The 26,836-nt window shown below is 42.6% G+C and overlaps 2 long non-coding RNA genes across 2 annotated transcripts in view; both read right to left on the bottom strand.

Moving 5' to 3' along the window:
- LOC147578040 (uncharacterized) overlaps positions 1–26,836 on the bottom strand; it is a 244,607-nt gene that overhangs the window by 36,229 nt on the left and 181,542 nt on the right. Inside the window, exon 8 of the long non-coding RNA XR_015254728.1 lies at positions 19,560–19,647. This is a non-coding gene — a long non-coding RNA (uncharacterized LOC147578040). The remainder of the gene's footprint in view (positions 1–19,559; positions 19,648–26,836) is intronic.
- LOC147578041 (uncharacterized) lies at positions 4,832–6,167 on the bottom strand. The gene is made up of 2 exons (XR_015254727.1): positions 5,215–6,167; positions 4,832–5,106 (listed from the first exon to the last, which is right to left on the bottom strand). It is a non-coding gene; the product is annotated as an uncharacterized LOC147578041 (long non-coding RNA).

The following is a 26,836-nucleotide window of genomic DNA, read 5'->3' on the forward strand; positions in this document are numbered from 1 at the left end:
TCGGACTTTGGCTCAGGTCGTGGTCTCACAGTTTGTGAGTTGGAGCCCCACACTGGGCTCAATGCTGTCAACCTGTCTGTGCAGAACCTGCTTTGGATCTTCTGTCCCCCCTCTCTCTGCCCCTCCCCCACTTATGCTCTCCCAAAAATAAATAAATATTTTAAAAAAGATTTTTCTCTCTCCCTTTCTCTCTGCCTCTCCCCTCCCCCTCAAAAAAAAAAAAAAAAAAAAAAAAAAAAAAAAAAAAAAAACCACATCAGGTGAGTTTCCAGTGGTTGCACAGAAGAAGGAAAGCGGAAACCAGATTTCTCAGGTCTCCATCCCTGGTTTATTCTGTAGCTATACTCTTCATTCATGCACCTGCTCACCCATTATTTATTTGCCCCAACTGTATGCTGAACACTCTGCTAGGCATTGTACATTTAAATAAATAAAAGAGACTTGCCCTCAACCAGCTTACAGTCCTACAGGGGTACAAACAGAGGAACACAATGATATTACCTTGTAAGAGAGGCTGATAATAGAGGATTTGGCCCAAGATCAAGGAGAAAAGAATGCAAGCCCTGTTGAGTGAGTAACTGTTCTTTCTTTCCTTGACTCCCTGTGAACTCCACTTTCCCATTCAGTCTCAGCCCATGTACCGGCACCCATTCCAGTCACTTATGTCCCCACTCAGACCCCTTCTCTGCGCTCCCGACACACATACCCACCTTCCCCGCTTCTTCTGTCTCAAAGCCCTTGAAAGTCACGCCAAAGAGCAAGTCTGTGATCCTTGCTGCTACGGGCTTCCCGGTGCTCCCTAGCTCAGTGAGCTCACCACCACCCCTCCAGGTAAGCAGGTCAGAAATCTAGGAGCCATCTTGGATTTCTCCCTCTCCCTCCCCCTACACCATACCCGTCCTGTGAGCCGTATCGGTTCCACCTTCTCACGCTCTCTTTAATCAATGTACTCTCTTCACTCACACTACCACCAACAGTCCAGTTACCATGGGCACTTGTTGGAACTACTGTTACAACTTTGCTGTTTTTACACGGATACCCAGTCTCACCCTGACAAATCTTCTGGAAACAGAAATTCGGTATGTCACCTGCCTTCTGAAAACCTTTCCGTGTCTTCCCATGTGTGTAATCTATGGACTCGTTTCCTTAACGCAGCCCAGGAAGCCCTATGTGATTCTGGCCCCCTCCAAACCCCACCCTTCCACAGTTAACTCCTCCGCTCTCCTCCTTCTAGCTATGCTGTTCATCTTTCAGTTTGTGGCTTCTTATTTTATTTTATTTTATTTTATTTTTTTAATTTTTTTTTTCAACATTTATTTATTTTTGGGACAGAGAGAGACAGAGCATGAACGGGGGAGGGGCAGAGAGAGAGGGAGACACAGAATCCGAAACAGGCTCCAGGCTCTGAGCTGTCAGCCCAGAGCCCGACACGGGGCTCGAACTCACGGACCGCGAGATCGTGACCTGGCTGAAGTCGGACGCTTAACCGACTGCGCCACCCAGGTGCCCCTGTGGCTTCTTATTAAAAATGACATACCAGGAGCACCTGGGTGGCTCAGTCGGTTGAGCGTCTGACCTGGGCTCAGGTCATGATCTCACAGGTTGTGGGTTCAAGCCCCGCGTCGGGCTCTGTGCTGACAGCTCAGAGCCTGGAGCCTGCTTTGGATTCTGTGTCTCCCGCTCTCTCTCTGCCCCTCCCCTGCTCGTGCCCCATCTCTCTCCCTCTTTCAAAAATAAACATTAAAAAACTAATTAAAAAAATAAAAATGATGTACCATATTATTAGTTTTGGGAACATTTCAATGAGGAGTGAAAAGTAAGACTTTCTTCCTCCCCTCCTATCCAGGGCTTCTCACTTTGGCTCCTCAGAAGTTCATTCAGTTGGGGGGGGGTCCCTCAACGCGTCAGTGTAGGCTGGCCCACCTGGAAAACTTAATGGACTGTGCACCTCATGCTGTAACTGGCCACAGAGAAGCCAGTGGTACCCAGCAGGTTGTGACAGTAACATCCAGTTCCTTCTCTCTAAGGAGGAAGGCCTCAACCAGCTAAGGCTAATGGGACAATTTCTGCTTTGGCCTGGTCTCAACTCCTCATTCACTATATCATCCAAGTTCTATGGATTTCTTTCTGAGTCTCTCCTGAATTGTGGGCCTAAGACAACTTCATTCTGAGTTACCGATTATTTGTAACAGGGCTCTCCATGCTGTGTTACAGAAAACTCTCAACCTTTGCTCATGCTGCTTTCGGTGTTTATTTCAAACATTGGAACTTCTCTAAGGAACTGATAAAGAGGCTTTGCTTGCTTCCAAGATGCTAACAGGTGACCGGTAGGCAGAGAGTTACTAACAGCAGGGCTTCACTCTGAGCATAGAATCCAACAACCTTCCAGTAGCCTGTACACTCAAGGCCAGTGGCCTCATTATTTTTCTCTTCGGGTTTAGTATGTGGTTTTTTGCACCCCCCCCCTTGTCTTTTTGCATGTCAGGAAGTATTTTAAGACTCCTTGAGTGAGGAAGGGTAGGTTCCTGAATGAGGTCCAGGATCAAAACAGATTCCCCAATTGGGGGAGATACCTGCGCACAATTAAATTTCCCGTGCAGCACCATTAAACATCCTTCTGGTTGCCCTAGTTCGCGGTTTTATTGTTTGACCAGTTCTTGCTGACAGTCTTGGGGGTTGCAGGTCTGTCTGACAGCCAAGTGCGTATTATTTCCATTACAGTACATGCCACTATATTCTCTAGGAGGGAATGTTTTAGGTGATGCCAAGTGAGAATTTACTAATTACATTTCTGCCTGAATCTGTCATTATGTTAAGGATTGACTCTTCCTCCAGCTAGCACAGTTGGTATCTCCCGTTTTCTGCCTTCCCAAATGTTACAGACTCTTCAAGACCTAGTTCCCTTTTTTACAGCTAAATAGGGACTCTTTGCTCTCTTGAAATCTCATAGCCTTTGGCGTTTGTTCACTTTTACGTTGTGTCGTTCTGAAAAGGAGGGTCACTTAATAACAGCCATATAGTTGTCTAGCTTCTTGGATGGTTTTTTGGTTTTGGACATTATCGATAGTTTCTCTTCGCTTACATTGTTAATAATGTCACGGATTAATAACGATTTCCTTGGAAGCAGGAACTAGCCCTTTCCTTTTATTGAATCCTCAGGTTATATCCAAAAACCTGGGCGCGGGGTTGATGTTTTATAAATGCTTGCTGCTTATTCTCAAGTGGAAAAATACCCGTCAAATTGGAGTCCAAAAACATGTAAAGTCACGTAAGTTGGAAGGAGGCGGGGTGGTTTATGGTAAGGTACAGACGCTACAAAATGTACAGAGGGGTTAAGAACATGGATTTTAGAGTCATATAAACCCAAGTGCAAATCCTGGTTAGGCTACTGGATAATTACGTGCTATGGATAAATTAATAACATTTCTGAGCCTTTGTCTTCTCATCTGTAAAATGCAGATCACATCTATCTTACTATAGACGGTGGTGAAAACGGAACGAGATAATGCACGGAAGTCTAAGCGCAACACCTAGTTCACAGGAAGTACTCAACAAAGGATATTCACACAGCGTTAATTATTAACAGTATCAATATTAGTACCATTAGTGGTGTTAATGTCAATACTGAAAGAGCAATGCCTTTGGAATCAGCCTTTCATTGTGACAGTCATTAGTTACGTGGCCCGTGTCAGGTAAGGTCCCTTGAGAAGCAGATGACAAGGCAGGATGTACAAGACACTCGCTGGGGAGAGTGATACAAAGGATAAAGATAGAGGGAACAGGGGAGGGTAGGTAATGCAGGTCTGATACTGTGAAAGGACAGGGGGAAGGAAGCAGTATCCAGTAGGAAAATCCCTGCAGATCTGAGTACGGTTCTGAGAAAACCCTGGCCGGGCTAATGCAGAACCTCGGGGCAGAAGTTGGAGGAATCCCACCTCGGGCAGGACCGCACAGCTCTAGGGCCACTGCTGTGCTCGGTCATGGCCGGGGAGCAGCCTGGGTGGAGGGTGGTCTCGGCAAAAATGCCAGTGTAGATCTGAGGATACAGGGGCAGGTTTCCTTTAACGGAGATCCTTTAATGCACCTCCGTGCCCCCCACTTGGTCATTATTCCACCTGTTCCAGTCAGCTCGTCACCCGCGGCATGAAGAACACAATAAATACTCCCTGGAGAGAGTGCAAGAGTTCACTTAGGTGATTTACGTGGAGTATCTGGAACACAGTCAAGCGTTCAGAAGAAACCCATTCTTTTCCTTTTCCCCTTGTTTTATCTTTTGTCTTTCACTTCCCATCCCTCCAAGAGAGACTCCCAGTCTTTTCTAACTACTTCTAAGCATCAAGGCTGCAGCTAATAGCCTAACATTGTAAAATCCTACTTTTTATCTCAGCCATCCAATCTTGGGCAAAATATCCTAGAATTAAATTATCCAGATAATGGCTCTGGCCATTTCGTTCCTTTATCTAGATAAAAATAGTCTCAGAAGGAAAAAAAGAGAGAGAGAGAGAACAGAGAAATGAAAAGCAATTCATATTTAGCATTAGGTTTCTTTTTCCTTGAGGGAATGAAGCTTGCTTTTCTTTGAGATTAAATACTTGAAGGGAACGCTATGTCTTGAAAGCTTCATCCTATTCAAGTCACTGGGGCATTCAAGAACTAGAATTATTTAGATCAGGGAAGATGAGCTGAGTGGGGGAAGATTGCTTTCCTGAGACTATTGGAGTTCTCAGAAAGAAACCCTTCCGAATTCTAGCCCACTAATACAGACAAAGGGGCAGAGGTTGAAATAATTACATATTGCACAGAGAAACTGAAAAACATAAAACATCAATAATGGAATTCTACAGAGGAATTTTTTTTATAAGCTGTGGCAAGTAGAGATATAAACACATATAGTTTTTACATGATCCTTTCTATACGCAATCTCTTCTATAAATTGCACTTGGTAGAAATACGTTTTGATTTTGCTTCTGCTTGATTATGACAGAGGTGTTAGGCAGTCTCAAAACTTCTGCGCGGAGGAGCTCACTCTCCCAGCCTGAAACACCACCGGTTTAAACTGGTTATGTTCCAAGGATTTCACAATGTTGTGTGGTTGCCTCCGGGTGCCTTGACATACAAACAAAACAAACAGTTTCATATTAGTCTCCTCCGAAAGTTTCTCAATAAAGCAACTTTGTTCCATGTCTGGCTTGGTGAGACCCACCTTGTCTGTACCTGTTCATTCTGGATTTTCATTTGAATCAAGGAGTGTTGAGATCCATTCAGTGAGAGGGAAGAGAAAGCACTCAGGTTTCCATGATGGCCTGCCTGTTGAAGCACTCAATGGTCAGACTTCCCGTTAAACACCTTCAAAAGTTACTCACTGCTTACCAAAAAAGACAGATTGTTTTGGCACAGTCTTCTTTCCTAATCGTGGCATGTTTCAAGATACTAAAAGATGAATGAATAATGTAATAAGCAATCCATGTATTCACAGCCTAGCCTTGCCAAATCTTAACATTTTGCGATAATCACATCAAATCTTTTTAAAATTAACCCTGAAGATTAGATCTAGGCACGAAGGCCCTGGGATCTCCTCATTCTCATTCCTTACTGCCCTTCTTGGAAGTAACCGGAGTCCTGATTTTGATGTACATCAGTCCTGCTTATGTTTTTTATACTTCTGGGATGTATGAAATAGATCTAAAAACAATTCATGGCATTTTTCAGGTTTTAATATACATCTAAATGTTATCTTTTATATATCCAGCTAAAATCTATGTTTGCATGTGGTGGGAGAAAGATACATTTGTATTTTTTCTTTCCAAATGAGTAACATTCCCATCCCTTCTCCTTGATGTGTATACATTATAATTCATCCTATCTCCTTTTGTCAATCTGTTCAGGTGTTGTGTTTTTGTTTTTGTTCTGTTCACTTTCTTCTTGGGTCACTTGTAGTAAGTTCTAATCGGGCAGCAAATGTTCCATTTCTTCTAAGTTTTCAAAATTTTTGACATAAAGTTGTCTATAGAATTGCTTCAGTATTTTTCATTTCTCTCTTGCTTTTTACTGTTATGGCCACATTTTAACTCGTAAGGCCAATTACGAACGTTGCCTGCTTCCTTCATAACCAGCTTCTCTGGAGGTTTTTCCCTTAAATTCATGTTTTAAAATTGAATAACGGCTTTAATTTTAACAATCCTAATACAGCTTTGTTTTCTACGCATTTAACTTTTGTTCTTACACTGTTCATTTCTTCCTTTGGGCTTACACTTTTTAAAAGTTTCTGATTTGTTGGGTTCAGGTTTGGCATTCTAATATACAGCCTTCTTTTATAATATAGCAATTTAAAGTTATGAATTTTTCTGCACTTACTGTGTTAGCCAATTTTCACTAGTGTTGACGTTATCACGTGCAAAGTTTACATTCTCGGATTGGGTAGTAGAAGATGGGGGACAGAAATAAATGAATCAATACACAAAATATATTTTATAAGTGATGGGTGCTATGGAAAAATGAGTCATAAAAGGGAATAAAGGTGTGCTAGGGGTAGGGAGGGGGATTTGTGATTTTAAATAGAATTATTAAGCAAGGCCTCACACACAAGGTGGTATCTGTGCAAAGAACTGAGGGAGAGGAAGGAAGGACCCATGCAGCTATGTGGGGGGAGAGCATCCAAACCCAAGAGACTGCAAGGTCAAGGGTTTGGAGGGGGAAACTTGACTCAAGTGTTGGAGGAAGAGCAAGGAGGGAGGTATGGCTGGAGCAGAGAGGGAGGACAAAGCAGAGGGCCGAAGGGGTTAAGGGTTCAGAGAGTTAACAAGGCATGCCAAACAGGGGTATGTGGGCCTTTTATGTACGTCTACCACTAATGGGATAGGAAGCCACTGGAAGGTTTTGGGCAGAGGATCGACACGATATGATCCAACTTTTACTGTCTCAGGTTCAGATGTCGAGAGTAGAGCAGACGGGGGCAGCAGCAGGAAGGTTGGGTAGGAGGCTACCAAAAAATCCCGGTGAAAGACACCGGTGGGGTGGACTGTAGTCATAGTGGTGAGTGAAGTTAATAGAAAACATGGAACCATTTTAGCTATCATCTTTCAACTATTACTTCCACTGGTCATTTCTGTGTATGTTCTTATTTTGCATTCTGTTTGCCACGTCTCTTAAATTTTTTTCATGTGTATTTCTCTAAATGATAGTCTTAGCAACTTCTTAGGGTCTATTTTCCAATTTACTAATTTTTCTTCAGCTTATCCTAGGCTACTATTTACACTATATAATGATTTTTATGTCAAAAACTATATTTCTCACCTTTATTCTTTCTCAGATACATTTTAAATGATGTCTTCCTCTTCTCTCATATATGCGGTTTCTTTTTTTAATGTTTTTAATCATTTTAAAGATACCTAGTTCATAGTTTCTATTATCTAAAGTTCTGGGAGGTCTCCTTCCGTTGTTTACTGGTCTCTTACCTCTCCCTAGTGATTATTCCTTCATGAATTATATAATTTTTCCTTGTGAGCTAATCTGCAATGGGGCTTCTGCTTAAAAAAATATTTTGTAACCTTGTGTGCTGGTATGTCCTGCCAGCATGGTTTTGTGCTTGCTTCTCCCCGGAGCTACCAAAATAATAGCTGTCTGGCAGAACTTTTCCGTTAATTTCTCAGCTTGCATTTTTCCAGGTCTCTTCTGCAGTATTTATTCAACCTCCACACGCAAGTGCAGCAGGTCTATGGTAACAAATTATCAGAGATGACAACTTTGTTTTTATGTCCAGGCTGACAAACAGATTTTATTCGGGAATTCCTCTAACAGTAGATGGACTTCTTTAAGCCGTATACTTTATTTCTAGAGTGCTCGGAAGACTCTTACTTTGTGGGTGGATATCAGGTATGCAGCCATCTATCCCCAGCACTCTGGACTATTGTCTCATTCACTGTCTGCTTAGGCACATCGAAGTCAAGACCTTTGTTACTAACAGGGTCAGCTCATGAGCTTACTGGTGAAGTTGGCGGTGCTTCGGGTTCCTGTAGATTTTCCTCTCTTGTCAACTCAGCTATACATTTACATGATGTTTGTTGTATTTTATAGAGCTATCTAAAGCGACACGTTGATGCAAATGAACAGTGAGCCGTTCTCGCCCTTCATAATCTGTTGACAATTTATCTTTCTGGTTTTATATTCCACGTATCACCCGCAGGAGCTACATAAGTAGGCCAAATTGACAAATTATTACTTTGCTTCTTCTGTTTTCTTCTCCTGGCTTTCTTCCCTTGCTAATCTCTTATGTCTGTATATGAGTCATGTATTCAGGGCCTGCTTAAATATCACTGCTTTCAGGAAGCCTTCCCTCATCTGCCAAAGGGAAGCGATCTTCTCTCCCACAGTATCTTATCTGTGTCTCATATTTGGTGTCTATGGATTTCCCCATCTCTTGTGCCTATTATTATGCTCTTAGTTTCTCCAACTCTACCCCACTCCGAGCATTGAACTGGAAACTTTTGATCCAGGACAAGATCTGTGGTTAATTCATTTTGTATTTATCCCAGCTGTAGCACTACAGTCTTTTGGTGTCCGAGAGCTTATTAAACAAAATTGAATTTCAGCGGAGTTTCAAACAAAAGCTGTAATATTACAGAATGGGATTGGTCTACACCCAGCGAACGCTGAGATTAGGTATCTGCAAATCCATTATAATCTCAAGGCCTAATAAAAGTAATAATAGTATAAATGGTTGAATCTGTTACATTTCAGGCACTTTGCTATACGATCTCTAATTCTTACGACAATTCTGAAAAACAGATGAGGCTCAGGTCGTTGCTCAAGATCACAGAGGTAGTAATAGGGAGAGATGAGGTTTGGATCTAGATCTGTCTGGCTTCTGAAGATAACAAAGGAATATGCATGTAAATACTGGCATAGAAAAGCTCTATGCTTCAGTGAAGACAAAGGACCATGTATTCCATGTAGATGACCAGAAAAGGTAGGCTCCTGTCCACGGGATTGGAACGATGCACTCATCGTGAAGGCTCAGCTCCAGAGTCACCTGCTCCAGGAAGCACTGGCTCCCCCTGCTCAGTCAGTTTCCCTCTACTGAGCCTCCATAGTCCTCTCCATATTTGTCTTCACTGTTACCCTTTTATTAGTTGGTTTTAATAGTCTATTTATGGGATCTTCTCCCCATTAGGCAATGACTGACTTGAAAACAGGAACTTTATTTTTTTTTACTCTGTTTTTCCATTAAAATCCCATTAGATGTGAATAGCACGTTCTTATCAAATCTTTCACAGGCCAGATCCCAGTGTTGGATGCTGACAGTACAAACTCATAGATAAAGTTTTTAAGAAGTTCCGCAGAAAAGAGATTATTTCGTCTTAACTAAAGAAGCATTTCCCAACCTCACTTGACCACAGGATCTTTTCTCTCAGAACACTTATTAATATAATCATCCATCTAATGCTCCAGAAAATAACTCTTGAGAAACAGTGTTCCTCCATGACTTTCTTGAATGTTCCTTATCTCCTCATTTTGGGGATGACAGGTGGATAAGGACAGTGACAGATAGTGGAACCCACTAATTTTATAACATAAGAGGAATTCCCCTCACATCAATTGCTAAAAGAAAGTATGCTGGGTAGTAATAGGTAAACACAGAGAAGTTAAAGTTTCTTTAACTTCTCTGTGTTTAAGAAAACTTCTCTGTGAGCAAGAGAATACACCTGGCATTTCTGCCATTGAGGTAACCAGTTCCAGGGATGTCTGAGGCGGGGACTCCTCGAACCCAAATTTGCCCTTTGCTTTGATTTCTCCTCTAGAACGTGATTCTGTTCCTTCAAAAGCATGGACCTCTTTGTCCACTCTTTCTGTGGAAACACATAAATCCAAGTGGCAGCTGTAATATTGAGAAACACAAAACACAGGCAGAAAGAGTTCAACGGTTTTCTCGGGGCTGATGGCAGCCAAAGGCTGAGCCCTGTGTGTCGTGAATGACAGGGCTGTCCAGAGGAAAAAAATCCTTTGTAGGCAGTTTTTATCCCTTTTTAAATTTTTTGGTTTTAAGGAGTGGAATCTTTCAGTAGCAGAAGCTGTTTCAATCAACCTCACCTGTTTTTTAGATCTCACAGCTCCTGAGGGAAAAAAGAAGATGAAGACGACCTGGGGAACCAGAGGGGTGACGATGCCAAGGCCTCGACAGCCCTGCTTTCCAAAACACGCGCTATGCAGAGGTGCCTTACTTTTTATAACCACTTTGGTGTCTCTTGCCCCATGGGGTGACTCTTGAAAAGTCTCTTTTTCTGCAACCATAAATGCCTCCACTGTGATCCTCAGGAAAACGCTCGTAAAACACACTCATGTGCGGAGTTCAATGTTATTCGTCTCCTGGGTCCCCGGTCTACTACACGCACGGGCACAGACCTGTGGTGAATACGAAGACATTGGGATACAGTGCACCCCAAGGTTCTCAGCGCTTACTGTAATTATAAAACACTTGCTGAAGCAGAGTTACAAGGATATTTTTATTCCTCAAAGCCGTTTCTGTCTTATTGACCCTGCTGGGTAGGTGGGTAGGCTCCTAAGTGAAAAACAGGAGTTAATTTTATTTATTTATTTATTATTTTTTTTTTAATTTTTTTTTCAACGTTTATTTATTTTTGGGACAGAGAGAGACAGAGCATGAATGGAGGAAGGGCAGAGAGAGGGAGACACAGAATCGGAAACAGGCTCCAGGCTCTGAGCCATCAGCCCAGAGCCCGACGCGGGGCTCGAACTCATAGACCGCGAGATCGTGACCTGGCTGAAGTCGGACGCTTAACCGACTGCGCCACCCAGGCGCCCCAACAGGAGTTAATTTTAAAATATTGCCGGTGACATTTCATAAGAGAACCTTACTCTTGCTAAGGATCCATCATGGATCAGCATTATGTCTTTTTATTCCACTAAATTCTCATGATGCCCTACAAGGTCTTTATTATTCCCATTTTACATATGAGGAAACTAGATCTCAGAGCTTAAGGGGTCACAGAGCTACAAAATAATGGGGCCCACCTTTGAAACCAGTTCTGCAATGTCTCCGACAGTGCACTAGGACGTGTGGGGGAGGTGGGGCAATTTTAGGTAGTTACCTGTGAGGTTAGCATGTAAAGGACATGAGCTCATAGTCTGTGTGGGAAGGTACTACCAAAAGACATGGGAAAAGGGAAGCATGAAAAGCTGGGGTCATTAATGCAACCCACCTACCACACTAGGTGCGTAAGCAAGGGTTGGGGAACACGAAAACATACTGGGGGAGGAGGCAGGGTCCAGACAACACAGAGCCTTATGGAGCAGGCTAACCAGGTCTTGTTTCATTTTTGAGGCCAAGAAGAAAGCCCTGACAGTGGCTTGGACAAACTGGTACCAGCAGAAGCGGAGACCAGTGGGCAGAGTTGAGATATGTCGTGTCCATTGAACGGGTAGAAGGATTTGGTAATGTTTTAGATGTGGGGACTCAAGGATAATGGTTGGGTCTCTGAGTTTATGGTGAATGATGACACCATTCCCTGAGAGAGAGATATGGACAGGGGAGAACAGGGACGTCAGGGGTAGGAATCAAGAGTACCATTTGGAGCATTGACTTAGCCAGTGTCCAAATGAGGAAAGCAGAAGCTATCAGCTTCTCACGCTAAGAGGAATTTGTTCCTGGAAAACGGTTGCACAGATCATGGTTGCATTATAGCTTTTGCATTATAGCTAGGTACTCCTGCTTTTTATGGGCTCTTTCCTCCATTCATTTCTTTTCTTTCTGATTAAAAAATAATAATTAAAAACTTCTGGGGTCCCTAAAACTCTTGTGGGCTCCAGGTGCCATGCCTGTTGTGACTAATGGGTAAGTTTGCTAGGCTTACGGTATTGAAAGGACTGGAAAGCAGAAGGGGGTGGGATATTACACAGAGATGGGGTAGCTGGTGCCCCCAATGGGACCGAGCTCAGGAGCCACACTTAGCCACCGACAGTGAGGGAACCATCAGTTCCTGCTGCCTCGCAGGGGCCCTCTTTGCTCTCCCAAATACTACAGCAACCTCTACTACTGAAGTTGCTCAAACCATCATTACAGAAACTGCTGGAACCATGGCAGCTGCCACTGAGCAGGAAGACATTAGGGTCGCCATTGTCAGAGGTCCTGCCAGAAGCACAATGGTTTTGAACTGCTTTCCCTCCCTCATCTCCATGTAATGCCTTTTACTGGCAGAACCTGGTGAGAAAGTCAACAGCTTTAGGAGTCTGGGCGTTGTCGTTCGGAGGTTTCAAGTCCTTGCAGTTCCAGGAGAACATAAGGCAGCAAATGCAGGTCAGTAATCAACCAATAAATATCTGGTGCGTGCACGTGAAGTTTGACATGTCCATGAAACACACTACTGGAAAGGTCGAGTGAGATCGCTTTGCACGGAGCGCGGAGAAAGAAGAGCTGGCGAGCTAAGAATATGATCGCCGACATTTCCATCAGACACGGGAGGAGAAACTGACAAAGCCCACCGAGGCGTCAGAGAAGAAAAGCAGCCAACCGTGGGAGCTAGAAAGGATAGAGGATCGACTGTGTTAAATACTGCTAACTGGGTGAGTAAGGTGAAAACATAAGGGCTGCCACTGGATTTCACATCATGAGCATTACCGGTAACCTACACAAAGGAAGTTCCAAAGAAGTGCTGTGCACAGAAACCAAAATGGCTGTGTGTTTCCTGATTATTTCACGAAAACCCCTGTGCTGTGTGGATGATTACCCCACATATCTACAGAGTGCTAGAATAAAATTCCACACTCAGGTTTCTGACAATCCCAGTTAATTCTCTTCCTACTGTTTCAAAAATTCATAAAATAATCACTGTCCTGCCTTTACAAACAATGACATGGCAAAACAGAACGTTCCAATCCTTTCTCGCTGAAATTCTGGCCACGTGCAACTTGGTCCACGTGGAATCTCACAGTAAAAAACATACTTGGGCACAAAATTCCACCGCCTCTAGGAGTCCTCATCGAGAGGCGCTGTGAGTGTGTGCAGATGGAAACCAGGAGTAGGTATGGTCTTCTCATTACCACCTCCCCCGACACTTACTTTATCATCCCTCTCTTAAAGACCAAGGACGATTTTGCGTTCTGATCCCTTTATTTTCAGGCAACGGCAGGGAACTTGCGATCACATCTGTCAGCTAAAAATTCCAGGGAAACTGTCCGTCTGCATGCTAGGCGGCCTTCAGAAGATGAAAGGTCAAGAAATAACTGGTGAGGGAGAGGAGCTGCAAAAGAGGGAAATGAGAATCTATTGAAAAATGGGGCGTTACCGTCGAAGGCTGCATAGCTGAGAAGGGCCCAGGAGAACATTCCCAGCTGATTCCAAAGCGCCCATGAAATCACTGCCTGGAATGAGGGGCACCAGCACGAATATTAAGATAGAGAGAGGCGGGTTCCAAGGAAGAATGGCGTTTTGTCATTTCTGAGGCCTGAAATTATCTGGGGAGAAACCAGGTGCATTCCTTCTGCCAATTCCTAAGTTGGTCTCTTGCCTGGATTTTGCCACCGTCTCCTAATTCGTCTCCCTGCCTGTGGCACAGTCCTCTGCGTGACTCTGCACGCAACCGCAAACCCAGGGCCCTTTCGTGTTGTCGTCAGGTCCTGTGGAAGTGAGGAGAAGAGTGAAGGGGCTGATGGAAGCTTACCTACATGCACACAATAGAGTACGACAGAGGCAACATGGCATTCTGCAATCAGATTGCCTGGATTTGTATCCTGGCTCTGCCACCTCTGACTAGCTGTGTCACTTTGAAGAAGTCACCAACCCTTCTGCACGTCAGTTCTTCTCCTCCGAAAACAATGACGTTAATAGTGCCAACTTCTTAAGGTCAGTGTGAGTCTTAAAAGAGCTACTCTTCGTGAAGATACAGAATAAGCACCCAGTAAGTGTAAGCCAACAGCAAAACATAACAACGTCTTGAAGGTCAGTACAAATCCTATGTGTCCACACTCCCTGTTGATGGTCCATACTGCGAATTTTATCAAAGTCCCACTTTGATAGACAGATATGTATATTTTATACACACACACACACACACACACACATCCACATGCAACATGTGCTTGGACAGATTATATTTAGAAGGTTAAAACCAGACACTATTTAATGGCCTTTTGGAACAAGTTACAGAAAGACTCTCCCTTCTCCTTCTGCCCTGATCAACTCTGTTTGGAGACCAGGAGTGTCCTTCCTCTTCACTCAGTACTTTTGCAGCTTCGCTGCCTGAAGGGACTGAGGCATACGCAGCAGGAATTCTGGCTGCGTAGCAAAGGCTGTGCATGGGTATTCCATTCCAAGCTGCATCGTGCAGCTTTGTCTCCTAGAGAAGCAGAACGATCACATGATCCAGGTAAGGGTGGGGACGGCTTGCTGCGGGGACAGAGCTGATGAAGGACAAAGCTCGCACTAGAACAGCACGTCTGCATCTGGTGCCAGGCAGCAATATGGAGCCTGCCCCCCTGATGACTGCCTGAGCTTCCAGTGCTCTCTTCAGTATTCCGTTCTCCTCGCACCTTCACGACTGGCTCCTTCATTTCATCTCTAATTTCACAGTTGAGCCCCTCTCTTCTAGGCTGTGATAGGATGAAAATTTTCGTGGCCAAGATCAAGACGTCGGCAGGTTTGAGGTCTCCCGGGTCCTCCCTCCTTGGCTTGCAGATGGCTGCCTTCCTGCTGTGTCCTCTGTGGCCTTTCCTCTGTGCACATGCATCCCTGCTGTCCTTGTGTCCTTCTCTGGGCCCCAATTTTCTCTTCCTAGAAAGACACTGGTCTTTATTAACTTAAAGGCCTTATCTTATTGGCCTCATTAACTTAATTGCCTTTTTATTTATTTATTTATTTAAAAAAAATTTTTTTTAATGTTCATTTATTTTTGAGAGAGAGAAAGACAGAGCATGAGCAGGGGAGGGTCAGAGAGAGAGAGACACACACAGAATCCGAGCAGGCTCCAGGCTCTGATCTGTCAGCAGAGAGCCCAACGCGGGGCTCGAACCCATGAACTGTGAGATCATGACCTGAGCCGAAGTCGGACGCTTAACCGACTGAGCCACCCAGGTGCCCGTTAATTGCCTTTTTAAAAGACGCTATTTCCAAATACTGTCACATTGGGGGGTACCAAAGGTTAGGGCTTCCACATATGAGTTTAGGGGGACACAACTCAGCCCATAATACTGACTCGTGAGGTTTGTGGGCCTATGGGGCATTGTGCCCTTTCTCAAACCTTGTACCCTTTCTCAAATATCGGAATCAAATTGGACAATGCACAATTGGTTTTTGTGCGTTATAAGCTTGATACGACGGTAGCTGTTGAAAATGCATTTTCAAGGAGATATGACATCATCAAAAGGAAAGGAGCATAATGTTGAGACCGTGAACTACCTCAGGCTAATACCTTGGAGTCCAATAGATGTCAAATATCACTGTGTTTCCTTTGAAATTTTAAGCTATCCTGAGATGCCCCTCTGACTGCTCTGGCACCCCAGGGTAACTTGGTACCCAGTTTGAGAACTCTTACCCATCCATCAAGCGGAGCCTGCTCGAGATTCTCTCTCTCTCCTTCTCACATTCTCTCTCCCTCTCTCTCTCTCTCTATGTCCATCTGTCTCTCAAAATAAATAAATAAGCTTTAAAAAAAATTTTTTTTTAAAGACTAAAACTAGGCTTAACTGCCTCTCTTTCTCAAAATGAATAAAGAAGCTTAAAAAAAAAATACTAAAATTAGGCCTATCTGCCTCCAAAGCTCGCTGTATCGCTGGGGCAGGTAGAGTTGATTAGCATGAGCCTCCTTTCGATGTGCCATACTTCCCTGCACTACGGAAAGCTAAATGAAAAACCACTCTTCCCAGAGTCCTTTGAGGCAACAGTTCAGGATGCAAATTAGGACTTGGAGATTTTAGGGGGGGGAGTAAGACAGTGGTCATCATCATGCCTGAGACTTGGGCATTTTCTTCTAGAGTGTCATTGCAGCAACTTGTCTTTCGGCTCTACTGTCAAGATAGTTAAAGCCCTGAGCAGACTCAGTGTCGCTTTGCCCAATTACCACATTCGTAGAGGTCAAGGTGGTGACAGCACCGGGAGCTTCCTTGGATAGTAGCCCCTGAGGTATGCTCTTGAACTCAGTAGTTTCAGTAGCTATCCCCAAATTCCTCACTTTCCAACCGCCCAGAAACAGCAGGTCTGGGGTGTGGGGAGGAAGTGTGATTCTTGTAATGCTCGGGGGCATTCCTAGATATACAGCTACTGTCCACACTTCCAGCCCTTTTAGCACTTTGGAAAGCCCTGAATTCCCTGCTAAAAGATCTTTAAAAATCCTTGAGTGATATATGTTTCCTACGCATATGTCTGAGTGATATCATTATATTGCACACACGTTAATAACTTATGAGAGAAAAGCTACTACGTTTGTATTAAAGAAACAGCATAAGACAGCATTCCAGCCATCACGGCCTGTGTGCGTAAAAGGCTGAGAAAGGAAGAAATTTATGAAGGCCTCAAAAAGATAGGATATTAAATTCTACGGAAAGCCTAGCGGCTATAAAAGAACACTGCTGGGAAACTAATGGGCTACTTCCCACTTAATGCTTTTAGGATTCATTAAACAGTTTAAATAGATGGTTTCAAAAATAAACTTTGCCATATTCACACCAGAAGTTGTTTGAGTTTTTTTTTTTTTTTTTGAGGGGGTGGGGATAGATACATAGATACACACACCAGATACACACACACACGCACACATATAGGCGTACATACACCTAGATGGTGGACTAGGTAATTGAAACTTATGTTACCAGGAAAGAGAGGTTCTGTTTCAACACAAATAAGATAGGTTAATAAATCAAACTTGGCTGAGAATCCAAACAGCACCTTCCTCCCGATAATCCTAAAGTTAGAGAAATCCCCAAGGTCCTGTATGGTCCTGAATGTGGGGAGTTATCTTTCCTAAGAGACTATTCCCAACAAAACAAATCGGGTTGTGCTTTCATGATTGTTCCCACCAAAGAATGGGGCAGCCTCTCTTTACTAGCCAGTCTTGGTGTCATTCAGACCCAAGTGTGCCTTGTAAATCAGAGAAAGGCAGCAGAGACGTGTCTGCCCTGGGTCAGTGGTATCAGTCAGGGCCTTGGCAGGAAAAGGAGAATCACACTCAAAGGGGTAATTGAAGAGGGTCTAATGAAAGGCCTATTTAGAGTTCAGGTCAGGGTTAAGGGAACCAGTGTGGGTTGGCGAACGTCTCGGGGACTGCAATCGTAATTTGCGCTAGCTTCTCCCGGGCATACCCTCTCTCCCTGCCCATCCAGAGCTAGAGGCCATCGCCCCCTCTAAGTTCTGAAAGGACGGGGGAGGGGGCTGCTATTGGGATATGGAGAGAGATTTAGTCACAGGAGAGGGTCGGCGTGGCAGGTGCTGTTGCCATAGGAAGAGAAGAGCAGTTACTGATAAAGGAGTAGGGCGGTTGAGCTGGCAAAGACAGGTAAGAACAAATGTCCCCAGAGCCCATCCTACATGGGGAAAGTTTCAGATTTCGCAGTAAACAAACAAACAAACAAACAAACAAACAAAACTGGACTCAATAGGCCATCTTGCTCAAATGCTCCTGGGCATGTTACTTAAATATCCCAAAATTATCTTCTCAGATGAAAATAGGAAGCTTAATACCAAGCGTATCACAGGATCGAAGGGAAGAATGTATCTAAGGGTGATGTGAAAACTGTAAAACACCAATAAAACGCTACTTATTTTTAGCATCACCATCATCTTCGGAGACAGTCACCGATTTCAAAAGAATATCTGAATAAGCCATCTTAGCACAAAGTTATGATTTCCCTTCATTACGGAATATTCCATAGCTTGGTCACTGTTGGCCAATACTTCAATTTCAGGGATAAGTGGAACTAAACAACTAAACCCGATGAGGAGGATGTCTTCAAAGGATAAATAGAATACTTTACCATTAAAAGAACTTAAGGAAATAAAAGCGACCAGGCTTTTTAGTTTTTGCTTTGAGTAACTCTGTAGGGAAACTTGGAGAGATGTTTAATCAGTGGGTCCTTAAATCTACAGCATTGGCAAACCGGCCACCACTCTCACCTCAGGCACCTGTGGCAGACATGGCCAAGCCCGGAGATAACATGAGAGCTCAGAGAAAGTGTTAGAAACTTCCACAACATCGCATGCCAGGCAGCCCCTCATAAGGAACTGGTTGGAGGTAAGCACATAACATACATCACATTCATTATCACTGAACATCCAACTGGTCAGCAGTGTGTTGAAACTAACTGAACTCCTGGGTACCAGTTTGTACCTCACAATGTGCAAAGGATTCCAACAAATTAGAGAAATCCCAGAAAAGAGCAGTCAGTCTAGTTGAAGAACAGGAATGTTTTCCTGAAAATGAGAAGATTAGAAAAGCCTAGAGTAAACTCTTCATTTATCTGCAAGGCTTGTACTAAAGAGGGGCAGCTAGGTTCACTATGGCTCCCAGGAATGACCTAGCACCAATGGGGAGAAGCATCTGAGGCGGGGGGCGTCTATCAGGTGTTCAGCATTCAGAGCTAACCAATAGTGGGGTGGCTTTTTTTCTTTTTTGAGAGAAAAAGAGAGAGAGAGATTGAGAGAGAAAGCATGAGTGGGGGAGGGCAGAGAAAGGGAGAGAGAGAGAAGAATCTTAAGCAGGCTCCACACCAACAGCATAGAGCCTGACATGGAGCTCAAACCCATGAACTGTGAGATCATGACCTGAGACAAAATCAAGAGTGGGACACTTAACCAACTGAGCCACCCAGGCGCCCCAAAAGTGCGTCAATGGTGTGACTTTGAAGTTCCATTGAACCTGGTTGAACCTGTATCAGGGTGTTTTGAAATAAAATAATTCCTGATTTAGGAGAGCGGGTAGGCTAGAGGACTACTAATATCCATTCCAGGTGTAAATTTCCAAAGTTCTAGGCGTTTCTGGGTGTTCAGTGGTGCACACCAGCTCTCAGAGGGCAGCTTAAAGGAAAGCCATACTTGTTCACTTGGGAATCCTCCGATGGGTACAGCATTGGCAAAATCCCATACAATCCATTTGCCAGCTTTATTTTATAATGTGTCAGCCAGAACTCCCCTAGCCAATATTTTGTGCCCCCAAAAGGAGAGCTCATGATGCAGTAAATTATTGATGATGCTGCCAAAAAGGAATTTCACTCTCGGATCAAATTTGGATTAAACGTAGTAAATCCACGGCATTAGTTTTTAATAACCAAAAAGTTCTGTCGATGTGCTCGAAGAGAATAAAATTCCCCTTTTAAAGGTCTGTTTGATGTAACACTTGAAAGTTGAGATGCAATCAATCATTAACAATGTTTAATATTCTCTACCTTCTAGAAATACAATACAGTCAAGGTGCTGAGGTGTGAAAACTGGCCAAAGTTCAAATCTCGTATTAGATGAAACCACTTTTGAAGTATCATTTTCTTACCCACATTCAGTTTAGCTATTTCTTCACTACATCACCTCTATTCATCACTACTTATTTAAATGAAACGACTTTTACCTGATACTTGGGTCTCCAGGCACATGTCAGGGGAAAGAGGGCACGGTGTAATATAGACCCGGAAAGCAGAGATTAGAGCTTCCAATTTCTGTATAAAATGAGCCAGCAACAAAATGGGATCTAGATATCTCCATATGGAAGGAATAGGTATTTATTTAAGTATGAATAAGCAAATTTCTCCAGTGCTGCCACCTTTTTTGGGGATAAGCTTGAGGATATGGATTCTGTCTTATTTATCTGTTTCCTCAACTAACACAGGGCTCAGCACATAATGGGGATAATAGACAGGCAGTGAATTGAATAAAATATACACTACCAAGTCCTCCCTTCTCTGTGATCCTCAGAGTATTCAACATGGGAACTGTCTTGTTTGTTTTTTTTCTTTCTTATGTGTCTGTCTCCCGTGCTAACCGGTGAGGTCTTTGATGGCCTCTTATGTCACTGATTCCCAGTGTCTAATTCAGTGCCTGCTGGGCACTTCTTTGATACTTGTTGAATCTGAAGCTTTCCTCAGTGAGATCACACCCATATACTCAAGTAGGCTTTACTGAAGAACAGAACTGGACGGTAAAGAACAATGGCTTTCAGAGTCCTAAATTGGCCACTTACTAACCATAGAAACTAGGGAAATATACTTATCCTCATCGATAAAAGAGGAAGGATAGTAATTTAAATTTACGGTGATTGCCATTTACAAAGTACTTTCATCTATCTATCTATCTATAGATAGATATCTATATAGATATATATGAATTCTACTTAGGGTTTATCTTCCCAGTTGTACCCAGCGGTACTCTAGGTGAGACAATCGCGTAACAAGAACAATTAGGAGGGCTATACAATTGCAAATATCATTTAACCCTTTATGCTCCATCCTGAATCCCACATACTTGCCAGCACACCTCTTCCTGCAGATGTGGAAACAGCTGTGGGCCACTTTCCTTCCAGAGTAGAAATGATGCCAGACTTTACCTTCCCTTCCCATCACCCTTTGTGGATCTCCTCTCTCACTAGTGGTCATTTTTATCTGTCCTGTCCGCCCGCACACCCTAGTCCCATTTCCTTGCTGTGGCCCATTGGCTCAGTGATGGAATTTCAGACTACTCAAAATGGGCTAGGAATGTAGCCTCTCATGCTTATTCATGGACTCCTAACAGAAATTATTAGCAAAGCGTGCCTCTTTGAGCTTCTGGGACATTGAGATTTCAACAGAAGCACCTTCAGGTAGGCATGATTGCTCCATTCTTCCAGTGGGGAAACTGAGGCTTGGGACAGGAAATACCTTGTTCAAAGCCACAGAGCTAGAATTGGCAGATTCAGAATTGGATCCAGGCCCTGTGCCATTTCCCAAGTACATGCTTCTCGCTTATATTGTGAACTGTTATTTTGTTCTATACACTTAGGATTTCAGCAGTAAAAACAATGCATCCTATGAGGTGTGGTGGTAACGATTCCTTCTGTATTACTCTCTCATTCCTAAACCTTCCAGGATGAAGTGAACTCTGATTTCTCAGAAAGAACACAGCAGAAATTATCTCCCTACACTATGGAGGCATCGTGACATATAAAGAGAGAAAAGGCTTAAGAGGCAGACCAGACAAATCATGGCATACTAGCTTGATGACCTTGAGCAAGTTATTCACTCCCTGGAGGCATTTTCTGCTGTAGAAAATGAGAATAATATGTCTTCTTTCTCTGGGTGGTAAGGAATGAAAACCATATTTTAAACACCTCAGCAAATCAACAAATTTAACTCACCATCTTTTCTGTTTCTTAAATGACTATCACCTTCTGTTGCCAATAAGGAATATTTTTAAAGAAAGAATTGATTCTGCCCATAAAACTCTAAATCTTTCAATTATAGGGTTCCAAAGAAGACTGAATTCTGCTCTGTTTGGGGGTTAACACCTTCATATAAAATGGCCTTTATGGAGAAGAGTTGAGATCGAACCAAAGACCAATCTAACTCCTTTCTGTGGATTCATTATTTAAGGAAGAGTAAACCCACTAGCTGCCAGAGCCCCGAGTAGAAGCATCATTTCAAAAGCTAAACCATCTTACCACTTAAGAGCAATACAATTGTAACCTCAGAGTTATTCAACCTCAGATGGAGAGAAATGACATAGAAATATGAGTTCCATAAGTGAGGAGCCCCAAGCCAGCTTGCAGTGTTTTCCAAGAATTTCTTTATAAAAGCCACGGAAAATATATTGCACAGCTATTTTGGCCTTAAGAGTGTGTGTGGCAGAATACCTCACAAAGTCTTCTGATTAGCTTTTACTGCTAGGTTATTGTAAGATCTGTGTTTTATAAATTTTTCATAGTCAATTAGACTCAGAAGGACCCTTAGACATGATCTCAGGCGATATCCCACTCAGTGCAAACGCTTCATTCTCAGCCTCCACAGGCTGAATGTTTTACCCCTGCTCGAGGGGAGAGGAGGGGTGGGGAGGGAAAAGAATGCCAAGAGATAGATCTGGGACAGCCTAGCTCACAGGGAATGACTACTAATATCAAACAAGTTTACAGGAGGACTCTTTATTCATCTAAATGTTAGTTTCTCTAAGAAGACTAGCACTGAATTTAGCTGCAACATTGTTCCTGTTATGCTCCTTTTTAAGTTCTTTCTCCTCGGCTTCTCTGCCAGTCGGTGTCCTTGGACAGGACGTCACCCTGTCCCCTCATCTCTCGTTCTTCGTTATAAGCTATTCATATTCATTGCTTCAGCCTCCAGCTCTCTGCTGGTGATTTTCAATTTGTTTTTAAAGTTTATTCATTTTTGAGAGAGAGAGACAGAGCGTGAGTAGGGGAGGGGCAGAGAGAGACAGAGACAGAGAGATAATCCAAAGCAGGGTCCAGGCTCCGAGCTGTCAGCACAGAGCCCGACGCGGGGCTCGAACCCACAAACTGCAAGATCATGAACTGAGCTGAAGTCGGACACTTAACCGACTGAGCCACCCAGGCGCCCCTCTCTGCTGGTGATTTTTAAACCTGTAATTCAGAACTCTCTTGGGGGCCAGATGTCATAGATCCAACTGATTTTTGAACATCTCTACCTGATACCGAACAGAAAACTTCAAAAATGAGGCCAAAACTGAACTCCTCGATTTACCCCAAACTCTTGACAATTAGTCCAATAAAAATGTAATAAACCACTAATATTTACTTCCAGCTTTTTTTTTTTTAACATACCTAAGTTTGGGGTCAAAGTAGAGATTTAAGCTGTGATTAAAGAGAATAAGAATTCTCAAAACGTATCTGTCATACACTCAGAAACTGAATAATTTACAGCAATATTCTTTTCTTTTCTTTTTTTCTTTTCTTTTTTCTTACATAAAAGATTGGAAGTATAACTTCTGTGCAAGTGGCCTCCTTTTTCAGAACGTAATGGGATAGCAAGGAACATATTTACTGTCCTTCCTCAAACAACCTGAAATCCAGGAAAAAAATAAATGTGAAAAATGGTTCCGTGACATTGGACAACAGGCGGCAGAAGACTGAGAGAAAGGAAGCAAACAAACCTGTGCTAGTTCAGGTTTCCCCACCTGCTGAGGCACAGGTGGGGAAAGTTCAAATAGGTCAGAACCTGGCAAGCGAAGGTAGCTGGAAGTTGAGGGACACAGCACCCGCGTGGAGGGAAGTACACACAGAGTGCTCCAGTGACCTGCAGAGAGGTCCTTGGAATTCTTGGCTGAGCACCATTCTATGCATGCATGAAAGGAAATTACCCGAAGCCAGGAAAGAACCATACAGAGGGCTGAAATAGTGTGTGCGCCAGTCACCCAGAATGGAAAGACAGTGTCATTGTGAGGGCACCAGGTCAAGTTCTGAAAAGGGTATCGCCACCGCAGTGGGGCCGAACTAGCTCCACACGTACATCTACTCCGGACACACCTTAACAAAGCTTAAAAAGCAAACATGGAAAGGAATCTGTTGTTCTAAATAACTGCATGTCAGAACAAAATCCAACACCACATAAAGGAATATAACAAAACTCCGCACCTAACAATGCGAAATCACAATGTCTAGCATCCGGTATAATATTAACAGGTATTCAAAGGATCAGAATAAGAGAGACCACAATCAGGAGGAAATTAATCGATAGAAATAGACCCTTAAATGAAAGAGATAATAAAACTAGCAGACAAGAATGTTAAAACAGATGTTCCATATATTCAAGAAGACAGCAAACACATAAATAGGATGATAAGAAAAAAAAAATACAAGATATAAAAGTAAGACCCAGATGGAATTTCTAGAAATAAAAACACGATGTCCAAAACCTTTTTAAAAAAAGATTATACCCAGGGGCATCTAGGTGGCTCATTTGATTAAGCATCCGACTTTGGCTCAGGTCATGATCTCACAGATTGTGAGTTCGAGCACTGGTGGTGCGGAGCCTGCTTGTAATTCTCTCTCTCCTCTGTCTGTCCCTTCTCCACTTGCTCTCTCTGTCTCTCTCAAAATAAGTAAATAAACTTTCAAAAATGGATTATATACTGAAGAAGAAAAATTAATGTGAAGCTCTACCCATTAAAATTGCCCAAAATGAAACACAAAGAGATAAAGAAATGAACTGAGTGTCGAGACAGAACAAAGAAAATAACCTTCAAAATGAAGGATAGTGTCTGAAAAATTCAGACCAACAAAGCAGTGTAAAATTCATTTCCAGCAGATCTGCACTGTAAGATATGTTGAAAAGAAATTCTTGAGGCAGAAGGAAAATATTACCAGATGGAGATTTAGATCAAAATAAAAAAGTGAGCCCCAGAAATGATAAATATATGACCTTTTTTCCTCATTGTTAATATCTTGTAAACAATTAACTTTATAAAAACAAACAAACAAAAGGCACTAAATTGTGGGGTTTAGAGCATACGTAGAGTAAAATGTATGACCAGAATAGCCCAAAGTATTGGAAGGGGAAATTGAAGTATTTTGCTATAAGGTTCTTTCAGAGCACAGAGTGACATAATAATTTGAAGGTGAACTATAGTAAGTTAGAGAAGAATTCATCAAGAAGAAGTATCAATCCAAAAAAAAAAAAATGTATGCATGTAACAACAGAGCTTCAAAATATATGAAGCAAAAAACAGACAGAATTGAAAGTAGGAACGTAAAAATCCAGAATTGCAATTTAGAGTTTCAAAACCCTGATCTCAACAAGTGAGAGAACACAAAGATAGAAAATCACCAAAGAATAAGAATTAAAACAAAAAAGAAAAAAGAAAATCACCAAGGATATGAAAGACTTGAAGAACACTCTCAACCCACTTGACCTCAGTGAAATTTATTAGACACTCCACCCAAACAGCAGAACACAAGTTCTGCAACAAGATTGATCATATCCTGGGCTACTTATCAAGTCTCAATAAATTTAATCAAACGTATATTATCTGACCATAGGAATTTAAGCTAGAGATGAATGTCAAGAAGATATCTGAAGAATCTCCAAATAGTTGGAAATTAAACAGCCCGCTTCTAAATAATCCATGAGTGAAGATATCCGAAGTGAAGTTAGAAACTATTTTAAACTGAATGAATATGAAAACACAACACATCAAAATTTGAAGAATACAGATAAAGCAGTTCTTAGCAAGAAATGCTTATATTGTAAAATGAGGGTCTCAAAATGATCTAAGTTTCTATTTAAGAAATGAGGAAAGAAGAACAAATGAATTTGCAAACGATTATATGCACTCATTTTAAATGCACAGTTCTGGAAGTTATGATAAAGGTGTATAATCCATGTATATACCACCATAACCACCCCAAAGTATCCTTGCAGTTAGATTATCACTACCACCTTATCACTAATGCCAGCCCAGGGTGACATCTGATCTGCTCTAAGTCATTATAGATTATATTTCCCTGTTGTAGAATTTCATATAAATGGATTAATATGGTATGTAACTCTTGCAATCTGGCTTCTTAGCATGTTTTTGAGATGGAATCTTGCTGTTGCCTATCAGTGATGTGTTCCCTTTCATTACTGAGTAATTTCCCATTAAGTGACTATATCACAATTTGTTTATCTATTCACTTGTCGATGGGCATCGAGATTGTTAAGTTTTAGGGGCACCTGGGTGGCTCAGTCAGTTAAGCGCCGACTTTGGCTCAGGTCATGATCTCGTGACTCGTGAGTTCGAGCCCCGTGTCGGGCTCTGTGCTGACAACTCAGAGCCTGGAGCCTGCTTTGGATTCTGTGACTTCCTTTCTGTCTGCTCTTTCCCCATTTGTGCTCTGTCTCTCAAAAATAAATAAACATCTTTAAAAAAGAGATTGTTAGGCTGCAGATTTTGATTATTGTGACTAAAATTGCTATGAACATTTGTGAACAAATGAGTCTGGGACTTCATCTGAAATTGCACACTTGCTTGGCTTTCTGTCCTTCCCTTTCCTGGTTCTCCTGTTCCTTAACTAGCATCTTCAGAGATTTGCACCAGAATCCTTGGCACCTAATCTACTTCTGAAAAAACCCATCCTGAGACATCGACCGAGGCAAATGCATTTCAATTTTATGTTTGTCTTTAAGATCCAATCCTTCACTCCTCATTGCCTCCAGATTGATAACACAAGCCAAGCCTCCAGCACCGTCCAAGCAGGGAGTGACTCTCTGCTCCAGGAAATAACTTCTTGGTACCACTCACAGGACACTCACAGGAACCAGGGAGCATGTATAGGAGTGGACCTTGAGGTGTGGGATCTAAGAAGGTAGAATCTAAGACTGAACAGGTGAGAATTTATTCACCCAAGATTCAACATTCTTTCAGGAATATATGGAGCTAGTCCCAATTCACTAGCTTGAACCTGGCAAAGGACAACAGTAAATGAGATGGGGATGCAAGAATTGCCTAAGCATGCCATAAGGAAAATGGTCAGAAAGTAAGTGAGAATATGAAAATGGATTTATTAGGTGAGAACAGAAATTCCACTGTCTGTGTTCCCAAGGCGGGCCCCAAGCACATTCACTTTACTAAGGCCACATACACTAGCAAAAAGGCTACTGGCATTTTTGAGAAACTCAGTGGTGACTTTCTAGTATAAGCCAGGATGGACAGGGGGGTGCTGTGGAACAGTAGAAGCCAGGAACATTGGAGACAAAGTGGACATAATTACCAAAATGGGCAGCAAGCCTTGGAGTGGCCGGTAGGATAGGATGCTTTGGCTTGCCAAGATCTGTAGCAATAGATAATACATCTTAAAATTCTGGGAGTGAATCATGTGAACAACAGACCAGGGTGATGCTCAACTTGTCTGATTAGAAGAAAAAAGGC

This window comes from Puma concolor, chromosome C1 (genome assembly GCF_028749965.1).
Source record: "Puma concolor isolate L17-30 chromosome C1, mPumCon1.1.hap2, whole genome shotgun sequence".
Lineage (NCBI taxonomy): Eukaryota > Metazoa > Chordata > Mammalia > Carnivora > Felidae > Puma > Puma concolor.